A 21,948-nucleotide genomic window follows, 5' to 3' on the forward strand; every position below is an offset into this window, starting at 1 on the left:
GCCTGTGCTCCGCAACGGGAGAGGCCACAACAGTGAGAGGCCCGCGTACCTCAAAAAAAAAAAAAAATCTTTTTGGAGATATAATTCACATACCATACATTTCACCTATTTACAGTGTACAATTCGATCATTTTCATTCTATTCACAGAGTTGTACAACCATCACCACAATCAATTTTAGAAAATTTTCGTTGCCCCCCCGCAAAGAAACCCATACCCTTTAGCTGTCACTCTCCAAATTCCCCATCCCCCACAGCCTTAGACAACCATTAATTTACTTTTTGTCTCTATAGATTTGCCCCTTCTGGATAATTCATATAAAAGCAGTCATATACTACATGGTCATTTGTGACCGGCTTCTTTCCCTTAGCATGTTTTAAAGGCTCATCCATGTTGTAGCATATAGCCGTACTTCCTTTTTATTGCTGAAAATATTTAATTGTAGGGATGCACCACAGTTTATTTATTCACCCATCAGTTGATAGACATTTGGGTTGTTTACACTTTTTGCCTATCATGAATAATATTTTTGTGAACATTTGTGTACAAGTTTTTGAAAGGATATTTGTTTTCATTTCTTTTGTGTCTATACCTAGGAGTGGAATTGTTGGTCCATATAACTCTGTGTTTAACCCTTTGAGGAACTACCCAATCCTCCTTTATTCCTTCTATTTTTTTTCTTTTAAGAAAGTCATCAGTAGTGAATTCCCCTCTTTATTTTATTTTTTAATTTTTTTATTATTTTTTTTTTACAGAATGGTTTTTAATTTTATTTATTTATTTATTTATTTATGGCTGTGTTGGGTCTTTGTTTCTGTGCGAGGGCTTTCTCCAGCTGCGGCAAGTGGAGGCCACTATTCATTGTGGTGTGCTGGCCTCTCACTATGGCGGCCTCTCTTGTTGTGGAGCACAGGCTCCAGACGCGCAGGCTCAGTAGTTGTGGCTCACGGGCCTAGTTGCTCCGCGGCATGTGGGATCCTCTCAGACCAGGGCTCGAACCCATGTCCCCTGCATTGGCAGGCAGACTCTCAAACACTGCGCCACCAGGGAAGCCCCATATTCCTTCTATTTTTCACCAGGTCTCAGGCTTTCATCATTGTCTGAAGGCTCTTCCCATCTACTCCTGCTCTCTTTTCCCTTTACCCCTCACAAATGTTTCTCCTAATAAATCTCTTGCACATCTAATTTTACCCTGGCATCTGCTTCTCATAGGACCCTAACTTATATATCCTCATTCCCCTGAGCCCTTCTAGGGTGTTTTTTTTTTGACCACACTGCACAGCTTGCAGGATCTTAGTTCCCTGACCAGGGATCGAACCAGGCATCAAACCTGGGCCCTGGCAGTGAAAGCACCAAGTCCTAACCACTGGACTGCCAGGGAATTCCCTCCTGAGCCCTTCTAGAAGAAACTAAAGGATGAACTGAGAGATGAAGAAACTATGGCAGAATGACTGATGAATGTTGAATCTCTTTTACTGTAGAACTAAACATGAAGGTTATAGCTATAGAACATAATGTAAATTTTTAAAAGAAACAATATAAGTTATGAAAATAGTCCAGTACTACCCACTTTTTAAGCTCAAATGACATCCAGTTTAACAGGACATCTTTGTGAGGAGACAGAGCTAGCTTCAAATAGCAACTTTACTATTGGGTTGGCCAAAAAGTTCGTTTGGGTTTTTCCGTAAGAGGTTATGGGAAAACCCGAATGAACTTTTTGGCCAACCCAATACTTAGTGGTTATGTTACTTTGGGCCACTTAACTTTGCTGAGTTTCATTTCTTGTCTGTAAAATAGAGATATTACTTACCTAATAGAATGTATAGCAAAAATATACATGAATGAAAAGTCCACTCATTCAATAGATATTTATTGGCACCTGCTATGTACCATGCACTGTCCTAGGTGCTAAGGCATATAGTATGAATATAACATACATGGAACTCACTTTCTACTTGAGGGAAGACAGACAAACAAATAAATGAAATATATTATATGTGAACTGGTAATGAGTGTCATGGAGAAAAGCAAATCAGGGTACTGGTGTAGGGAGTGCTGGGGGCTGGGAGATATTGCAGTTTCAATTACATCTCACCTGAAGGACATGATGGAGCAAGACATGTGGATATAGGAAGGTAGGGAGGGGCTCAGGGAAGGTCACTACCCCGATTCCTGGCTGCAGCTATGGTTACTGTTGTAGCTCTTGTAATGACCCATTTTGGCTTCCCTGAAGCAGCAACTCTGACTTCCACAACTTCAGACCAAGGTCTTCCAGTGGGATATCTCCCTGGTTGTGATCTGTAACTGAGCCACAAAAAGCTCTACCTTGAGCTTTCAGTTTCTTATAAAGGCCCTGGATATATAAGTATTTTATTTGCCATGTTCTTGATTACAGTCCTCTCTCTCCATTCCCTTCCTGACTGTGACACAGGTGCTGGATGGCTGGGCTGGAGGGCAATCTAGAACAACAGCATCCTGTGCTTAACTCAGTTATCACTCATCACACTTCCTGATACTCAGTCATTTTCTCCAGACTAAACTTCTGAACCTCAAATTCTTTCCTTAAGGTGAGTTACTTCCATATCCAGACCTCTGCCCAGGGAGTAAAGTGGTAACTTTTTTCCTGATAGCTTAGGGTATTATTGGTACAGAGGATTTGGTCACTGAACGCTCATATTTGTCCTGCCATTGTTCTTTTTCATTAATTCACTTATATGACAAGATTTATTTAGCACTTATGACATGTCAAACTTTGATTGATACTGGATATGTGGTGGGGAAAGAAACAGATATATTTCCTGCCTTCACAGTCTACAGGTGTACCTTTGAGTGCTTATGCAATAGACTCTTCCTACCCTACTGTCAAAAAATAGGTACGTTGCTTGGGCTGCATCATCTTTGCAGCCTCTGTAACTTGTAGAATATGATATTTAGACTTGATTGTATCTTCTCAGTGATCTATATGATCTGTAAGGTTATTCAGCATCAACCCTTTCTGATTTTAGAATTTGATTTGTATTGTTTACTCAATGCTATTGATTTAAATTCATTGCATTATAACAATGTAATCTTAATAAAACTAGGGGCTCCTATATGGTCTAGGCACTATATAGTAACTATATTCAAATAAGTACAAGTTAATAGCCAAGAGTAATTGAAGAGAAAATTTGAGGGTTTTTTTAAGGGTATGAAAGTGTACCCAATTTATAACATAAAGCAAAATGTTTTGAAATTCTCTTTGCCATCCATCTCTTATTTCTTTCCACATACTATAGAAACTTGAAATAAAGATCTCTTCTTTTTGTTCATCCCTCAAGTCAGATACTGTACCTGGGCCTCATGCATCTTTCATCTTTCCCCGCTCCCTCTCTTCTGTGCATGACTTATTATGAATGTCATCCTAAGCTCTCTGGCTTTTTTTCTTTCCATTTCACCCATTACATGGATTCTCTACAGTAGTGGTTTGTTTGTTTTTTTGTTTTGTTTTGTGTTTTGAGTGGAGAAAGCATTGCTTCCAATGCTAAGCAAGGAGAACAGAACAGCTCATGCTCAAAAGACCTGGACTCAGTGGTTCTTAACTTTAGCATGCCTCAGAATCATTTGAAAGTCTTGTTTAGAACACAAGTGACTGGACTTCACCTCCAGAGTTTGATACAGGAGGTCTGAGTTGGGGCTCAAGAATTTACATTTCTAACAAGTTCCCAGGTAGCACTGTTACTGCTGGTCCAGGGATCACATTCTGAGAACTAGTACTCTACAGCATAGGAGCCAGCAGCTGTTCCAGCAAACAAGAATTTATCCCTGGGTAAAGAAGACTTTGTTATACATTATATATAAATAATGTTACCTGATTCCTTATATGTTAATACAAAGCTTAAGAATTTAATGATTCTCAAACTCTTCCAAAATATAGCAGAGGGAGGAACACTCCCAAACTCATTCTATGAGGCCACCGTCACCCTGAAACCAAAACCAGACAAAGATATCACAAAGAAAGAAAACTACAGGCCAATATCACTGATGAACATAGATGCAAAAATCCTCAACAAAATACTAGCAAACAGAATCCAGCAGCACATTAAAAGGATCATACACCATGATCAAGTGGGGTTTATCCCAGGAATGCAAGGATTCTTCAATGTTTACAAATCAGTCAATGTGATACACCATATTAACAAATTGAAGGAGAAAAACCATATGATCATCTCAATAGATGCAGAGAAAGCTTTCAACAAAATTCAACCCCCATTTATGATAAAAACCCTCCAGAAAGTAGGAGCAGGCCATAATAAAGGCCATATTAAAGGCCATATGACAAACCCACAGCCAACATCATTCTCAATGGTGAAAAAGTGAAAGCATTTCCTCTAAGATCAGGAACAAGACAAGGTTGTCCACTCTCACCACTATTATTCAACGTAGTTTTGGAAGTTTTAACCACAGCAATCAGAGAAGAAAAAGAAATAAAAGGAATCCAAATTGGAAAAGAAGAAGTAAAGCTGTCACTGTTTGCAGGTGACATGATATTATACATAGAGAATCCTAAAGATGCTACCAGAAAACTACTAGAGCTAATCAATGAATTTGGTAAAGTAGCAGGATACAAAATTAATGCACAGAAATCTCTGGAATTCCTATACACTAATGATGAAAAATCTGAAAGAGAAATTAAGGAAACACTCCCATTTACCACTGCAACAAAAAGAATAAAATACCTAGGAATAAACCTACCTAAGGAGACAAAAACCTGTATGCAGAAAACTATAAGACACTGATGAAAGAATTTGAAGATGATACAAACAGATGGAGAGATATATCATGTTCTTGGATTGGAAGAATTAACACTGTGAAAATGACTATACTACCCAAAGCAATCTACAGATTCAGTGCAATCACTGTTAAACTACCAATGGCATTTTTCACAGAACTAGAACAAAAAATTTCACAATTTGTATGGAAACACAAAAGACCCCAAATAGCCAAAGCAATCCTGAGAAAGAAAAATGGAGCTGGAGGAATTAGGCTCATGGACTTCAGACTATACTACAAAGCTACAGTAATTAAGACAGTATGGTACTGGCACAAAAAGAGACATATAGATCAATGGAACAGGATAGAAAGCCCAGAAATAAACCTACGTACATATGGTCACCTTATTTTTGACAAAGGAGGCAAGGATATACAATGGAGAAAAGACAGCCTCTTCAATAAGTGGTGCTGGGAAAACTGGACAGCTACATGTAAAAGAATGAATTTAGAATACTCCCTAACACCATACACAAAAATAAATTCAAAATGGATTAAAGACCTAAATGTCAGGCCAGACGCTGTAAAACTCTTAGAGGAAAACATAGGCAGAACACTCTGTGACATAAATCACAGCAAGATCCTTTTTGACCCACCTCCTAGAGAAATGGAAATAAAAACAAAAATAAACAAATGGGACCTAATGAAACTTCAAAGCTTTTGCACAGCAAAGGAAACCATAAACAAGGCCAAAAGGCAACCCTTAGAATGGGAGAAAATATTTTCAAATGAAGAGACTGACAAAGGATTAATTTCCAAAATTTACAAGCTGCTCATGCAGCTCAATGTCAAAAAACCAAACAACCCAATCCAAAAATGGGCAGAAGATCTAAATAGACATTTCTCCAAAGAAGATATACAGATTGCCAACAAATGCATGAAAGGATGCTCAATATCACTAATCATTAGAGAAATGCAAATCAAAACTACAGTGAGGTATCACCTCACACCAGTCAGAATGTCCATCATCAAAAATCCAGAAACAATAAATGCTGGAGAGGGTGTGGAGAAAAGGGAACCCTCTTGCACTGTTGGTGGGAATGTAAATTGATACAGCCACTATGGAGAACAGTATGGAGGTTCCTTAAAACACTAAAAATTAAGCTACCATATGACCCAGCAATCCCACTACTGGGCGTATACCCTGAGAAAAACATAATTCAAAAAGAGTCATGTACCACAATGTTCATTGCAGCTCTATTTACTATAGCCAGGAGATGGAAGCAACCTAAGTGTCCATTGACAGATGAATGGGTAAAGAAGATGTGGCACATATATACAATGGAATATTACTCAGCCATAAAACGAAATGAAATTGAGTTATTTGTAGTGAGGTGGATGGACCTAATAACTGTCATACAGAGTGAAGTAACTCAGAAAGAAAAAAACAAATACCGTATGCTAACACATATATATGGACTCTAAAAAAAAAAAAAAAACGTTCTGAAGAACCTCGGGGCAGGACAGGATTAAAGACACAGACGTAGAGAATGGACTTGAGGACATGGGGAAGGGGAAGGGTAAGCTGGGACGAAGTTAGAAAGTGGCATGGACTTACATATACTACCAAATGTAAAATAGATAGCTAGTGGGAAGCAGCCGCATAGCACAGGGAGATCAGCTCAGTGCTTTGTGACCACCTAGAGGGTTGGGATAGGGAGGGTGGGAGAGAGATGCAAGGGGGAGGATATATGGGGATATATGTGTAAGTATAGCTGATTCACTGTGTAATATAGCAGAAACTAACACACCATTGTAAAGCAATTATACTCCAATAAAGATGTTTAAAAAAATAAATAAATAAAAGTAAAAAAAAAAAATTGACCAGAATGTAAAAAAAAAAAAAAAAGTAGGTGTGGCACATATATACAATGGAATATTTCTTAGCCATAAAAAGAAACGAAATTGAGTTATTTGTATGAGGTGGATGGACCTAGAGTCTGTCATACAGAGTGAAGTAAGTCAGAAAAAGAAAAAACAAATACTGTATGCTAACACATATATATGGAATCTAAAAAAAAAAAAAAAAAGGTTCTGAAGTATCTAGGGGCAGGACAGGAATAAAGATGCAGATGTAGAGAATGGACTTGAGGACATGGGGAGGGGGAAGGGTAAGCTGGGATGAAGTGAGAGAGTGGTATGGACGTATATACACTACCAAATATAAAGTAGATAGCTAGTGGGAAGCAGCCGCATAGCACAGGGAGATCATCTCGGTGCTTTGTGACCACCTAGAGGGGTGGGATAGGGAGGGTGAGAGGGAGATGCAAGAGGGAGGGGATATGGGTCTATATGTATTCATATAGCTGATTCACTTTGTTATACAGCAGAAACTAACATACCATTGTAAAGCAATTATACTCCAATTAAGATGTTAAAAAAAAAGAATTTAATGAATCATCTTCTATCAGCATATTTAACATCCTGTAGGTAGGGATGTGTATCTCATAGACTCTGGTATAATGCTCGAAGAATAAAGGAAATAATACTTACTGCTTGATTACCTCTACAGGAGACAGTATAGTGGAGTTGGTATGAGAGTTATCTCTGAAGCCAGGTCTTCTGGGATTCAGTCTTGCCTCTGCAGAGTTTCTGGAAGGCCCTGGGAAAGTTCTTCTCTGGTCTCAATTTCTTATTTTTGAAATGAAGATAACAGAGGTAGCCATCTCCTAGAGTTGTTGTGAGGCTCAAATGAGTTAATACCTATAAAGCTCTTGAAGAATGACTGGCGTGTTGCACGCACTCTGACGTTACCTATTACCATCAGGAATTTGTTGTTTTCTCTATGTTATCTCATTAAAACCTGAAATTAGTTCTAAAAGGTAGGCACCCATATTATTCTCATTGTGGAGACTAGGAAACAAAAGTTCAGAAAGGTTGAATAAAGAATCCCTAGCTAGGGGACTTCCTGGTGGTCCAGTGGTTAAGACTCCATACTCCCAATGCAGGGGGCCCAGGCTCGATCCTTGGTCAGGGAACTAGATCCTGCATGCTGCGACTAAGATCCTATGTGCCACAACTAAGACCCGGTGCAGCCAAATAAATAAGTAAATAAATATTAAAAAAAAAAAAAAAAAGAATCCCCAGCTAGTAAAAATCTCTGGCCTTTGTTATTTCACCAGCATTTTCCCAAAGGAATCATTTTCTCCCATAAGAAAAATGGTACAAGGAAGCTAATTTCAAAACTATATTTGAATATGATTGAATAATTGCTTGATCAAGATAGTTGGTGAATTTTATAATTTAATGTTATGTCTACTTTAAAATGTATTAAAGAGGCAAGGATAGGTAGAATAGTGGCTCTGTAACAAACTAGTGTGTGTCTAACATTTGCAGACTACCTGTCATATAATAGGTGTTTTAAAAAATATATGTTGATCGACTGAAATGAATGTTATTTGGAATTTAAAATACCTAAAATTAAAGATTCGTGATATCCAGAGTTAGTGAGATTATAGAGAAATGGGCATTGATATACTAGTATGAGATTTTTGAAAGTCAATTTGGCAATAGCCACCAAATTTTTTTTTTTTTTTTTTTGGTGGTACACGGGCCTCTCACTGTTGTGGCCTCTCCCGTTGCGGAGCACACGCTCCAGACGCGCAGGCTCAGCGGCCATGGCTCACAGGCCCAGCCGCTCTGCGGCATGTGGGATCTTCCCGGACCTGGGCACGAACCAGTGTCCCCTGCATCGGCAGGCGGACTCTCAACCACTGCATCACCAGGGAAGCCCCAATAGCCACCAAATTTTAAATATATATTTATTTTGGCTCAGAGAGTCTACTTGTCTATCCTAGGGAATACTTTTGTGCCCATGGAATGTATGTACAATGATGTTCAAATTTAGCACTTTTTTTAAAAAAAATTAATTATTTTTTATTTTTAGCTGCATTGGGTCTTTGTTTTTGCACGTGGGCTTTCTCTAGTTGGGGCGAGCGGGGGCTACTCTTTGTTGTGGTGTGCGGGCTTCTCATTGCGGTGGCTTCTCTTGTTGTGGAGCATGGGCTCTAGGGATGCGGGCTTCAGTAACTGTGGCAGGTGGGCTCAGTAGTTGTGGCACGTGGGCTTAGTTGCTCCGCGGCATGTGGGATCTTCCTGGACCAGGGCTCGAACCCGTGTCCCCTTCATTGGCAGGCGGATTCTTAACCACTGCGCCACCAGGGAAGTCCTAGCACTGTTTTTAATTGTGAAAATTACAAACCTAAGTGTTCATAAATGGGGGAATTATGTGGTAAGTTATGATGACCCATTTTGTTGAACACTGTGTAAAACGTTTAAAAGAATGAGGGAAAGCAATAAATGTTGAACTGAATGGTCTCCAGAAGGTGTTAGGTGAAAAAATGGTAACACAAAAAGTATAGAATTATCCATTTGGTTTATAGAGTTCAAAACTAAATCTATAGGAAATAAGTAGGAAAATGCTTAGTAAAAATTCTGAAAAGTTACACACGAAATAGTTATCAGTGGTTACCTCTGGGAAGTAAAGAGGGCTAGGAAAAGAGGATCAAGAGGAACTTCCACTTTGTATACTTTATCTTCCATATTAGTTGGATTTACCACAAGTAGTATGTATTAATGTTTACTTTGGAATCAAAAAGGAAAAAAGTAGCTTGCTCAACAAATATAAGCCCTTTAATGAGGATAATAGATGCTAAAATGTACAAGACAACCTTTCAAAAGCCTTAAAACATGTCTATTCCAGTAATTAGCAGTTATTTAAAAAATTTTCCAAAGTTATCATTCCTACTAAAAACTTTATCACTTGTAGTGCTGTTGATCCTCAGAGCGTTTCCTGTGGGTAGTAAAAGAGCTGAATTGGTATCTAAGTGGAACGCACTCAATGCTAAAATTCTTGTAGCATTAGAATACCTAGCCAGAGAGTTTGCCTGAGGACTATTACATCATTTCATGCTTGATTTATAACAGATGAAGGCAACAGAGGAAAAAAAAACCAAACCAAACCAAAACAATAGTCAAAAAAACAAAACCACTATTACACAAAAGGAGAAACCAAAGAAATAGTATTTGTTTTTTTTCTCCAAATGAATGGTTATATCAGTGTTCAGTGGGAGACAGTATTAGGTGTGGATGAAAGAAGAAAGTTATTCTCCTGGTTTTTCTCAGTTTCAGTTTGAGGAATGTAGGGTAGTATATTAGTATATAGGAGTGGAAGTTAAAATTGAGAACTATGTCATGCAGCATTTTCTGGTCCATTTATGTATTTCATAGGTAACACTGAAATTCAGAGTATTTAACCACATCATTATGATGCCTTAATATCAAATCAGATTTTCCTTTGGTCAGTAGTGTAGATAGTGTGGAGTGACCACAGCAATTATTATAACTATGGCCCAGAAGACTCATAAAATTATTGTTACAGAGAAGGTAGAGTGAAGCAACTTAGAAAAGAAAATTGAACAGTGGTGACAGGAGTGATGTTTTATAGGAGTAGGTATCTTTATTTTCTGCTAACCCATGGGTTCTGTGTAATGTCTTAGATTGTGACTAATACTTGGATAGTTATGCTTGACCTTATGATTGAAGATCGAATTCCAAAATTGGTGGGTAAATTGGATTTTTAAAAGACATACAGTACAGCACATGGAATATAGCCAACGTTTTATAATAACTTTAAATGGAGTATAATCTACAAAAATTTTGAATCACAAAAAAATAAATGAGAGGAGCTCATATTACAAAAAAATATATACATTTTCCCTGTTGTAATTTGAAGAATATTTTTTTCTTTTCTTTTTCTTTTCTTCTCATCAGTGTACTATAATATCTGTTTCACTCCAGGTTATTTCATTGCAAGTACTCTGACACTACTAGATCTGACACTACTAGATCTGGTTCAAGTAAAAAGGAGAAATTTGTCATAAGGAAGTATTTTCAAGATACCAAATACAGGAAGTTTCTTTGGGCCTTATAAGGAAGAGGAAGCTGAAAAGCTAAGAGGATTCTCATTCCTGGTGAACTCTTTTTTTTCTCTCTTCTGTCTGTGTCAATTCTTTTCTCCCAAAGCAAGTCAGCTTTCTGTGCAAGTCCATGTACATGAATACAGATGGCAGCCATAATTTTAGAGCATGGGTAACTTCACTTTAAGAGAACAAAAAAGTCTGAGCAACTGTCTTTGAATCCCAGTTCCAACTTCCTCAGGAGGGAGATCATGAATGGCTCAGTTTGAGTCAGGTGACAACTCATGGTACAATCAAGGGGTGTGGGTAGCAGGGTCACAAACCGTAACACAGGGGCTAGAGGCTGACTACTCTGGGTGAAGAAGACAGTTCTCAAAGAAAGAAGGCAGAATCCTTAATCTAAATAAGGACTCAGGAATTAACGCTCTGTACACTGATAATTATGTGAGGGGAATTTCTATTTTGAAGAGTGAATCTTGGTATGGATCCTTTTATAAAGAAAAATATTTTTAGTGAATTGGTACTATACCTCAAATGTTTTAAGTTAAATTTTTTTGTAAAGTACAGCATAATTATAATAGACATTTTGCATATTTTGCCAAATAATCATCCTTACCTGAAGGAGGTTATTAATTCCTGGCTTACAGATGGGGAAATTATTTTAGTTTTTATGCACTAACATTAAACTTATTCAGTTATCTCAAGGGAAGGAGGGACCTGCTTGCCAGGAACACCTTTTTCTTTGGGACTATAATGAAGAATGAAAGAATTGATGTAGAGATATACATATGATAAAGGGCAGAGGAAATTTTGAAAAAAATTTTTGCCATATCCAACCTAACTTTGAAATGAATAGTCCTAAAATATCTGGATGATTCAAAGTAAAAAACATTGCTTGCTTGTCTGTCTACCTGATTCACACTCCTGACTTTGTCTTTCGGTCTATATTACTAGACCTGGGATAAATTAGCCTCTCTCCATAGCTGATGCCTTCAGAAAAGTACATCTTCTCTACCCTGGAAGGAAACAATCTAACTTGTGGATCTATCCCCAGTCTTTTGCTTGAGCCTGTTTCCCCTTCCAAGGGGAAGGACTTTCCTATATCTTTTTCTGCTCTCACATTTATGCTCCTCTTGAGAATGTTTTCATTATTTCATCAGTTAATGGCATAGTTTTGTTTTTTAAAAAATACAATTGCAGGTCTTTGCGTTTATCTCTGTTACAACCCAGCCCTTATCATTCCTGCCCACACAGTTTCGTGTCACACAATAAACTGTGACAAATGCTTCAGGATTACTGAGAAAATCCAGCGTATTTCTTATACCCCCCAGCTTGGGGATATCTATAAATTGTCCCCACCACAACCATAATAGGCATTTAATAACTGTGCTAAGGGTTTAAAAATACTTTTTCATCTAATCTTCAAAACAGCTCTTCAAAGAAGATATTCTTATCCTCATTATACTGATGACGAAATGGAAGCTTAGAAAATATAAATGACTTCCTTGGTGAAAACAGTGATTCAAACCTGAGTCAGCCAGACTCTCAACCTTAAGTTCCTAAACGCTGAGCCATGGATTTCCAACCTTTGCACTGAAACCACTTAAGGACTTTAAAAAGAAGTGAATGCCAAAGCCCTATCTAACACATTCTGTCAGTCTTGTTGCAGGTGTGGATTAGGAATGGCAGTCAGGAGCCACTGCCACCATATTCTACTGCAGTAGAATGACAGAACTTGTGGCACAACACCCCATACTTGACAACTGGCTGCTAATTTTTACTTCGAGATATGGCCATACAATCAGTTTTGAATCTGAATGTTTCATCATCCAACCCAACTCACATTTCTTGTTTCTCCATGTTGTGTGAAAGAATGTCTTGAAAGACTTGGTCAAATGTCTTGGAATCCTCTTTTACCATTATCAAAGAATAGAGGAAACTTTCTGAAATATTCGCCCTGGGAGCAAATTTCTAGCTATGTCACTACCAGGGATCACATAAAGAGTTAAAAAGTTCTCCAAAGAGTGAAAAGAGCTAAACATTCCGGGGTAATATTGGCTTAAAATCATAGTATTTTTGGTAAGGAGAGAGGCTTTCACTAGTAGAATGACACTAAGCAAGTCACCTTATCTCTCTGTATGGGTAGAATGATTTCTCGTCTACAAGCCTGTGATTAATATATTTCCCTTGCCCACCCTGTTTTCCCTATCCAAATCACTATTATAAAAAAGAATCCCTTCCCCCACAAGAAACCCTCAATATTTACTATTTCCAAATGGCCTTTCCCTGCAAAAAGGCAGTGGAGTAACAGATACCATGCCTGGTTGAATAAACACATCATTACAAAATATAGAAACATCATTTACTACAATGAATGTATCTGTACTGTTTAGAGTTCTTAAACAGGCTTTTGCCCCCCACCCCTCCCAAAGAGAATGCTTCCATTTCCACAGTTCAGACGACTTTCATTTTAACCCTAACATTAAAGCCACCTTCAGCACTTTATGTTCTTTACGTGGGTCTGTGTTCTGGTTTCTACTCCAGTTAACAGTTTTTGTTTGCAGGAAAAGGGAACTCTTGTGGTGGTTGCTGCTTGTAATTTCAACCTTAACATTCTAAACAGATTTTAGATTTGCTGTTGAGTCACAACTCCTATTTCTAATTTCTTTTTAGAAATTAAACAACGACAACAACAACAACCAAGAACTCTCCAGCATATTTTGCTTGTCAGACAGTAGCCATAGGAATGCAGTTCTCCTGTAAATCCCTTCTCAGGAGAAAACAGGGCTCTAGTTCACTACTTACTTTAAAGAAGTCAGTGTGAATTCAAGTCATTTCCGATCCTGCTATCATTTGCTCAAAGACCTTTTGCAATGGGTCTTATGTAAGAAGAAATGCAGGAGTTGCTTTGGTGAGGTTTATTTAAAGAAACCATTAAATACAAGCTTGACCTGAATCGCAGCATCATTTGTATGGGGAAACAGGGGCTATAAATGCATGTTTTTTTTTTTTTTTTTTCAGATTAACAGAAAGAAGGCTGATGATGAGTGAAAAAGGCCCTACACAGTTGGGTCACAGGCTACTTCTTCGGCCTCACCTCTTACCACTGCCCCTTCCTTCACTGTCCTCCAGCCAGTGACCTCTTTCCCGGTCCTTTGAACTTGCCAAGCACCTTCCCTTCTCAGGGTCTTTGCCTTTGCTAGTGTTTCTGCATGAAACTCTTTTCCCAGATAGCTCATTCTCATCCTTCGGATCTCTGCTCAAACGTTAGTTTCTCTGGGAGGTCTTTCCTGGCCACTATAACTAAAATAGCACACTGCCTCCTCACTTCCTGCTCCTTTACTTTTCCTAGCGGCAGTTATACTCTGGCACATTATACTGATAAATTAAAAGCATTTTTGTCGCGTTATCAGAATACAAGCTCCCGTGGGGCAAAGAGTATGTGGGTTGTGTTCACATATCATCCTTGGGGTCCTACAGCCTGGCACACAGTAGATGCTCTGTAAATATTTGTTGAATGAATGAATGAGGCTCTTTGGGATGGTAGAAGTTGTTTCTCCTCCTTTGTCAGGCCTTTCCGCCATTCCACAGGCATCTGGGCACCTCATTCCACCTTCACCCCTTTCCAGCAGAGGTGACTGGTTGGAATCAGGCGCACGGAATTGCACTGGCGCGAAACGGTGGGTTGGGTTGCCCCAACCCTCGGCGCTACTTCTCTCGGCCTAGCGGCCTGGACTGTGGAGGGGCAGGTTTGCTGCACCCCGAAAGTGGGAGCAAAAGCAAAAAAAGACAACAGTGCGCGGGAGGGGAAAGTCTCTGTGCGGTGCCAGGTTGTGCGCCGAGGGCGCCTTCCCGGCGTGGCTTACTCATTCCCAGCCGCCTCCGGCCACGCACACGGCCATCTGCGGAGGGCCCAGCCCAGCTCAAGTCTCCCCGCCCGCTCACGCCCAGGGGCCACCGCGGGAATCTCCGCGCACGCTTGCCGGCTTCCCGAGAAGCCACGGTCCTGCGTAGCTAGTCCCCGTCGGCCCCTCCGCGCGCGCCGGGGAAAGCGCGGCCTGGGTGGAGAGGCACACGCGCGCACGCGCAGACCGGGGGCGCACGCCAGGCGCCCGCGCCCGCCCCCGCCCCGCTCCGAGGAGGCCTCAGCCAGCCGTGAACCGGCCGCTGCACCCGAGGCCAACTGGGAGGCTGAGTTGGACGTAAATAGGACGTCTCAGACAGTGTCGCCTGCGGCGCTGAGAAGACGGTGTGGCTTGGGAGAGGGTGGAGACGACGACTGTGACGGGCTTCCCGGCTGCCCGAAGTGGGAGTGGTGTGGGCTGCCGGAAGGAGAGAGGAAGAGGAGCAGAAGGGGGCAAGCAGCGGCCTCCGCTAGCGGCCTCCGCTGACGGCCTCCCGGGGCGCTGAGAGGCTGGGCCGGCTCCCGGCTCGCTCGTCAGTTCGTGCCGCCGCCTCGGCCACTCGGCCCCGGGGCCCGGACTTGCGCCGCGCGTCGGGGCGGAGGGCTGCTATCGCCGCGCAGGGAGAGGCCCGGTCCTCGCCGCCGAGGGATGTGAGTGGGAGCAGAACCCGCACGGGAGGGCCCCCGAGGGCCCAGCCTGGCGGACGCTCGGACCCTTGCCCGCTCCAGGGGCTTCGAAGATCGTGGCCGGGCGGAGGCGCCGGGTAGGAGCAGTCCCTGCGGCCTCGGGGCGCGTCCTCGTCGCCTGATCCGTGCAGCGGGTGGGTGTTATTGCTGCCTGGGCTCCGGCAGCAGTTCTCTCTTCACCCTCCCTCCCACCTCCTGATCCCCGCTTTCCCCTCGCTAGTGGCAGTAAACTTCTCGGCAAGAAAATCCTCCTCTTTAAAAGGGAACCTACAACGGAGTGTCTTGCGTTGATATTTGCATCCTTATGTGTCTGATATTCCTCCTCCCCCTTTACTTATTCCTCTTTAAAATTTTTTAGACATCTGAACAGCCTAGAAAAGAGCATCAATTTCCCCTGGATTTCTGCGGTACTAACTGCTGCTTTTTTTTTTTTTTTTTAGGTTTCGGAAGCAGGCAAAGCAACAAGATGTGACCTGTTTCTCTTCTGCAGAAGAGGCCCTTCCTCCCCTTCCCGCGAAGGTGGGTATGCGATCCTGGCTGCTGTCTTTTTTCGCTGCAGTAAAGACGAGGGTGTCTCGAGCTGTTGTGCGTAGGAAGTCCAATGGAAGCGTGTGTCGACGGGCAGGGCTCATTGTCGCTTACTCCTTTGAAAATGGCAGTACTGAACTTTGAATATTGCTCTGGGAGGGTAATTTTGGGGGTTATTGTTGCTCTTGGATCCTTTAAGAAACGTTAGTTGTTTGTTTCTCTGCTGATTGTACATTGTCTTTCTTTGCACAGAAAACGTTGTCCGTTACCCTTTCTCCTCAAGCAGCCAAATACTGTTAATCTTTGAACGAGGAACATTTTCAAGTAATAAGAGATACCTATTGAGAGGACACGTTAGCTGCTCTTGCTGGGGTTTCTGCTACCACACTGAATGCTTCGTGAATGGTTTTATCTGCTTAAGTTTGCTGTGTCGGTTGAATTTACCCATTTTGCTTTCCGGTGGTTATTAATCTGTCAGAAGAAACTCCTTTTCTCTGAATGAAAGGATAGAGGCAGCTGAGTATGTCACAGAGGGGAGGAAGAATGTGGAGAAGGAAACTACAAGTGGGAATAAGAGCGATGACGATTGCTTTTGGTTTCATAATAGGTTTGTACAAGTGAGTTGTTGGGCTATTGCAGATATTCTGATATAACACCCAATAGATATGAAGATGAATAATCAACCTTTGGCCTACCTTTGCCTACCCCCTTCACCTTTTACCACTTTAGGTATGAGAATCGCTTGCTTGTATGTGCACATATCTTTTAGTGTGTAACATATCTGCAAAGCAGATGTGTCCAACATTTGCCTTAACAAGTATTTACCTGTACAGGAAAGCTGCAGTACTTGCTGACTAGTTAAGCATATAATGCTTGTTTTGGCTCTGAGTGTCCTGTGTTTGGAGTTATTTAGCATGTTTTAGGGACCTGTTAAGGAATAGTTTGTTTCATTTACTGGTTTTTCCTAGTGATTTGAGACAGGTGTCTCAGGTATAGGATGGGAACATGATCTTTTCTCTACTTCACCTGGTTATTGCTGAAAGGTGAGATACTTTTGAGGCAGAATAGGGAAGGACATTGGCTTTGGGGTCAGATCTGGGTTTGAATTCTGGTGTTCCTGCCACTTAATAGTGGTATTATTTAAAATCTCTTTGAGTCTCACTTTCTTATAAGATTGTTGTGAGGATTGAATAAGATTATGCATGCAAAGTAGTACATTGCTTGGCTACTGTGAAAGTCATGGCTGGGCAGGCAAAGGATATTCAGAGAAGGGCACAATGACTGCATAAGGTGATCTGCCAGTGACCAGTGTTTCTTCCTCTTTAGTATAAGGAGAAAAAGGACTTTTATGTCTTGAAGTGGTTAAGGGGTCTTAGAGCGTTTTTATGGAAAGGTTTGACCCTTATCATCTCTCCGCACCCCCCTCCCCCCCACATTTGTGCCGCCCCTACCAACTGTTGTGCTGCCCTCTTGTGGTTAACCATGCTAATAAGAACTTTCTTTTGCTCCTCTCCCATTATTTTTTATTCTTCTCTTTTTTAGGCCCCTTCCCTTTGCTCCCAGTTTCCCAAACTATGTGCTGAGGTGGCCTAGAGTGCCATTGAACCCAAGCATGAACTGATAGTTTGAGGTAGTTCACAGTTTCAACATTAGATTGACACATTCCTTTCTACAATGTCATGTTTTTGCAAAGCTGTATTTTTAGAGGTTGCTCTGATAAAAAGCAACTACTGTATGAAACAGCATACTACAGTGTCATGTTGTCCAATTTGATTCCAGGTTTGAGAGTTTGTACAGTGTCCAACAAGCACTAAGTTATAAGGACATTAACACTTAAGGGGTTTGAACCCACCTACTTAAGTATTTCTTTTGGCCTAAGGGTGCTATGAAAAAATTACTAAGACTAAGAATTTCCTAAATGGAGAAAGTTTGGGAACCTTTGCCTTAGGTTTTGGTTGGCTTTTCTGATAAATTTTTTTAAATGGGAAAACTGCATTTTTTAATGTTGGTCACTAATTGATTCCCCTCCCCACCAAAATTATTCATACAATTATTGATACAGCCGGTTATCAATTTATTGATAAAGCCAGTACTAGCTGATCATAGCTTAGTATATTTACTCTCCTATTTAATATCTTTATAGCTTCTGTCTAGCTCTTTCGTTTTAGGCTAATCCTATTGATTGTCATTCTAGTTACTTTCTGGTTTTTCCAGTACTGTTTTTCTACTAGTATTTTCGACCATCTCCTTAAACATAACATACCTTAAATGAAAATCATCTTTTTATACCCCTTTGTAATTTCCTTCTCTCCTAGCCATATAGGCTTTAAATTAGATGTCATCTTTAAACTACCACTTTCATTTACCTCATATATTAATCCATTCAACATGTCCTATTCATATTTATTTTGTCATTCATATTTCTGCTTCCCCCACTTTTACCACCTGAATCCCGGGACTCTTATCCTCAGCCTAGAATATTGAAAGTCATATCAACCTCTTAGAATCCAGAGTAGTAAGAAATCAGGTTGAAAATGTGGATTGGAATTAGATTATGGATGGTTTTAAGTGCTAGGATGAGAAGAATGTATCAGCACTTTGCTTCATAGGTAATAGACAAGCTTTAAAAGTTTCAGATTGAGAAGGAACTTGCTTAAAAAAGTATTTTAAGAAAATCACAGTGGCACCAGCACTGGGTAGAGTATGAGTTGGAAAGAGAAGTGATAAAGCTAGGAAAATAATCTGGGCCTAAGGTAATGAGGATTTGGCTTTAGTGAAAATAAGACTGGAGAGATGTCACACAAGGCTTAATTCTGGACTGAATCAGAAAGGAGGATGTAGTGCGGGGAGGGAGAGGAGTAATCAAAAATGACTGAAGTTTTGATCCTCAGTGACAGAGGAAATCAAAGCGTGTTGAAACTCTTAAGATATCTGAGAACATGTGCATTAGGAAACCCAGAGAGGTTTAAAAATGTGGCCAAAGTTACTCACCTAATTGGTGACAAAAAGAGAACTAGGGTTTTATTAATGACAGTACTGACAGAAATAGGTATGAGGTATTAGTAGCTGGTTGACGGGATACGGACAACTGGGCTTATATTTTGGATATGTTGAGTTTGAGGTGACAGTGGGGTAAGTAAGTGAAAATAGATAGCCAGACAGTGGGACAATATGACTAGAACGTAATAGAGAAATTTAAGGCTGGAATTGTGCTTAGAGAGAAGAGCAGTGCATCTGAGATTGAGCCTTGGGAACTGCACATAATTAGAGAATGGGTGAAAGAAGAGGAATTGGCAAAGGCGACAAAGATGGAGCAGTCAGTGTGTGAAGCAGGTGGGTGGGTAGGTTAAGAAGGTGGGATTGATTAACAAGTTTACCATTGTTGATCACTGCCAAGAAGTGAGAAGAATCAGAATTTTAAAAGGTCTTGGGACGTCTCTGGTGGCGCAGTGGTTAAGAATCCGCCTGCCAATGTAGGTGACACGGGTTCGAGCCCTGGTCCGGGAAGATCCCATGTGCCACAGAGCAACTAAGCCCGTGCGCTACAACTACTGAGCATGTATCTAGAACCCTCGAGCCACAACTACTGAGCCCACGTGCCACAACTACTGAAGACCGTGCGCCTAGAGCCCGTGCTCTGTAACAAGAGAAGCCACCACAGTGAGAAGCCTGCACACCACAACGAAGAGTAGCCCCCTTTCGCCACAACTAGAAAAAGCCTGTGCACAGCAACGAACACCCAATGCAGCCAAAAATAAATAAATTAATTAATTTTTAAAAAAAGAAAGAAAAAGTTCTTAAAAATGTGTACTGCTGTCTTTCCTAATATAAAACCTAGAAAAGCAGAAGAAAGAAGAAAATTGCTTATGGTTTCCCCATGCAGAAATAACCATTGCAAATATTTTGTTCTCTCTAGTATAACAAAAAACCATTGAATTTGACTTTTGGTTGATCAGTGGAGACTTCTATTCAAAACTCTCCATCCCTGGGACTAATGATGAGAATTTTAGACACAATAAAGACTAGAAGGTATTTTTTGACAGAATGTTTGTCATTCATCTGTGTCCTCTCATATCACACTACACAGGGACCCATATTCCTTATGGGCATTAGCCCTGCATTTATATTATTTGAATGAGTAGACATTCAGTGGTTAGCATTAGACATTCATTGGTCTGTCAGTTTAGACAACTAACCTCTAGGTGCAATTGTACTGGTAAGATCTGAATAAAATGATAAGGTATTAATTGCTAAAAGGAAAGAGAAATTTTTGGTTGATAACTTATAAAACTGAAGGTAGTATAATTAAGAGTATTCAGATTAGGAAAGGACAAAGGAAGTGTTACCTGTTTTTGAAGCCTGTACAGTATAGCTATTCTAAAGGTGAATGAGGTAGAGATAGTCCATGGGCTATTTATTTTGCTTGAATGAGTATTTTGATCTTCACAAGGACACTCTTCTGCCTTTTTTGGTATCAGTCCTTGGGAATAGGGCATTCATTATTGCTTACTAGGTTATTTTAATAAATTCTGATTATGAAATATGCCAGTAGGTAATATTTTTATAATATAAAAGGTAGTGTGATGTGAGGAAGTACACTGTTTTGGAAGTCAGGGGATCAAGGACTGACTGCTGTCAATATGGTGTGTGATTTTGAGCAAGTCACATAATCAGTGAGTCTTGTTTTTTCCTCATTTGCAAAATGAAGGAGTGGACTAAATTTTTTAAAAAACTGTGTACTTTAAAAAGGTGAAATCACATGGTAAAGTGTGTATAAAGTTTAAGAAGTAAATGGTTTAAATGTTTATAACAAAAAACAGCAGCCCCTTGCCTCTCCCCCCTCCCCGCATCTCTGATTCTTGTTCTCCAGGAAACCACTTTCAAATCTTAAAACAGTGTCTTCTGGTACTTAGCTCCATATGTGTAAATAACACAATCCACCATCAATAGGCCCCTTTCCTCCAATTCTGTATCTGTACCTGTACTCTGCCCTTCCCTCCTTTACAATGTATGTACTATTCAGTGTCCCATGTAAGACTTCTTCATCTATTTGGGTAGAGGAAACCATCCCCTTTTGCTTTCAAGGACTTTAGCACTGTATTTCTCTCTCCTTTTCTTGCATTCTCAATTTTTCCCTCTACTGGATCATTTCCATTAGTATGTATTTTAGTTGCTATTACTTTGTGACAAAACCACCCCACAACTTAGTGATGAAAAATAACTACTTTATTAGACTCATATTACGAGTCAGTATTTCAGATAGAGCACACCAGAGATGACTTGTTTCCACTCTACAGTGTCTAGGACCTCAGTTGGGAAGAGTTGCTGGCTGGGGGTAATTTGGAGGTAGAGGGCTAGAATCATCTGGAGGTGTCTTCACTCACATGACTGGTAATTGACACTGGCTGCTGACTCAGATCTCAGCTGGGGCTCTTAACTGGAACATGTACATGTGGCTTGGGCTTCCTTAAAATATCGGGGCCTCAGGGTAGTTGGCTTTCTTACCTGGTGAGTCAGGGTTTAAAAGTGAGTATTTCAGTGAACATGGCGAAGTGGGGGTGGGGAATAGACTGCTTCTTGTGTTACCCAACCAGGTTCCTTTGCCTGATGTGCAGGAAGCCACATGCTGAGATGCTGAGGTTTGCAGCAGAGAAAATGTTTACTTATGGGGCAGCCAAGTGAGGAGACTGGAGAACAAATCTCAAATCTGCCTTCCCGAAAGTGAAGCGCTTGGGATATTGATGGAATAAAGGAGAATGGTGGTCTGAGGCATGGGGAAAGGTGATTGGAAGCAGGAAAAAAGTGCAGTAATTGAAGTTCTGCACAGGCACAACTGAGCTACAGGCTTCTACATGGGGTGCATGTTCAGAAAATGGTGGCATTAGTATGATCTGAGGGTGGAGCTTTGGGTCTTCTGACATGAAAAGGTGATCCAATGGACAATCAGGCAGTCCCAGTTGAATGGGTGGTGGTCTCAGCTGGGTTGAGCTGGTCAAGAACTAGCTCCTGAAAAACAACTTAGGCAAGCATTATTATAGTGACTTGTAGTCTAAGGTGTTATTTATGAGAAAGCTATTGGGAGTTTAGATATATTGCTTGGCTAATG

The 21,948-nt window shown here is 40.6% G+C and overlaps 1 protein-coding gene across 3 annotated transcripts in view; it reads left to right on the forward strand.

The window, feature by feature from the left end:
* The window catches only part of JAK2 (Janus kinase 2), a 263,282-nt gene that overhangs the window by 80,072 nt on the left and 161,262 nt on the right, over positions 1–21,948 (forward strand). Inside the window, exons 1-2 of one of the 3 annotated variants that reach the window (XM_082656734.1) lie at positions 15,260–15,391; positions 15,755–15,833. The gene's annotated coding sequence lies outside the window, so the exon portion shown is untranslated. Of the gene's footprint in view, positions 1–15,259; positions 15,449–15,754; positions 15,834–21,948 lie in introns of those variants that run through there. The other 2 variants (XM_082656732.1, XM_082656733.1) reach the window with 2 other exon arrangements.

Source organism: Grampus griseus (assembly GCF_964374135.1).
Source record: "Grampus griseus genome assembly, chromosome: 6".
NCBI lineage: Eukaryota > Metazoa > Chordata > Mammalia > Artiodactyla > Delphinidae > Grampus > Grampus griseus.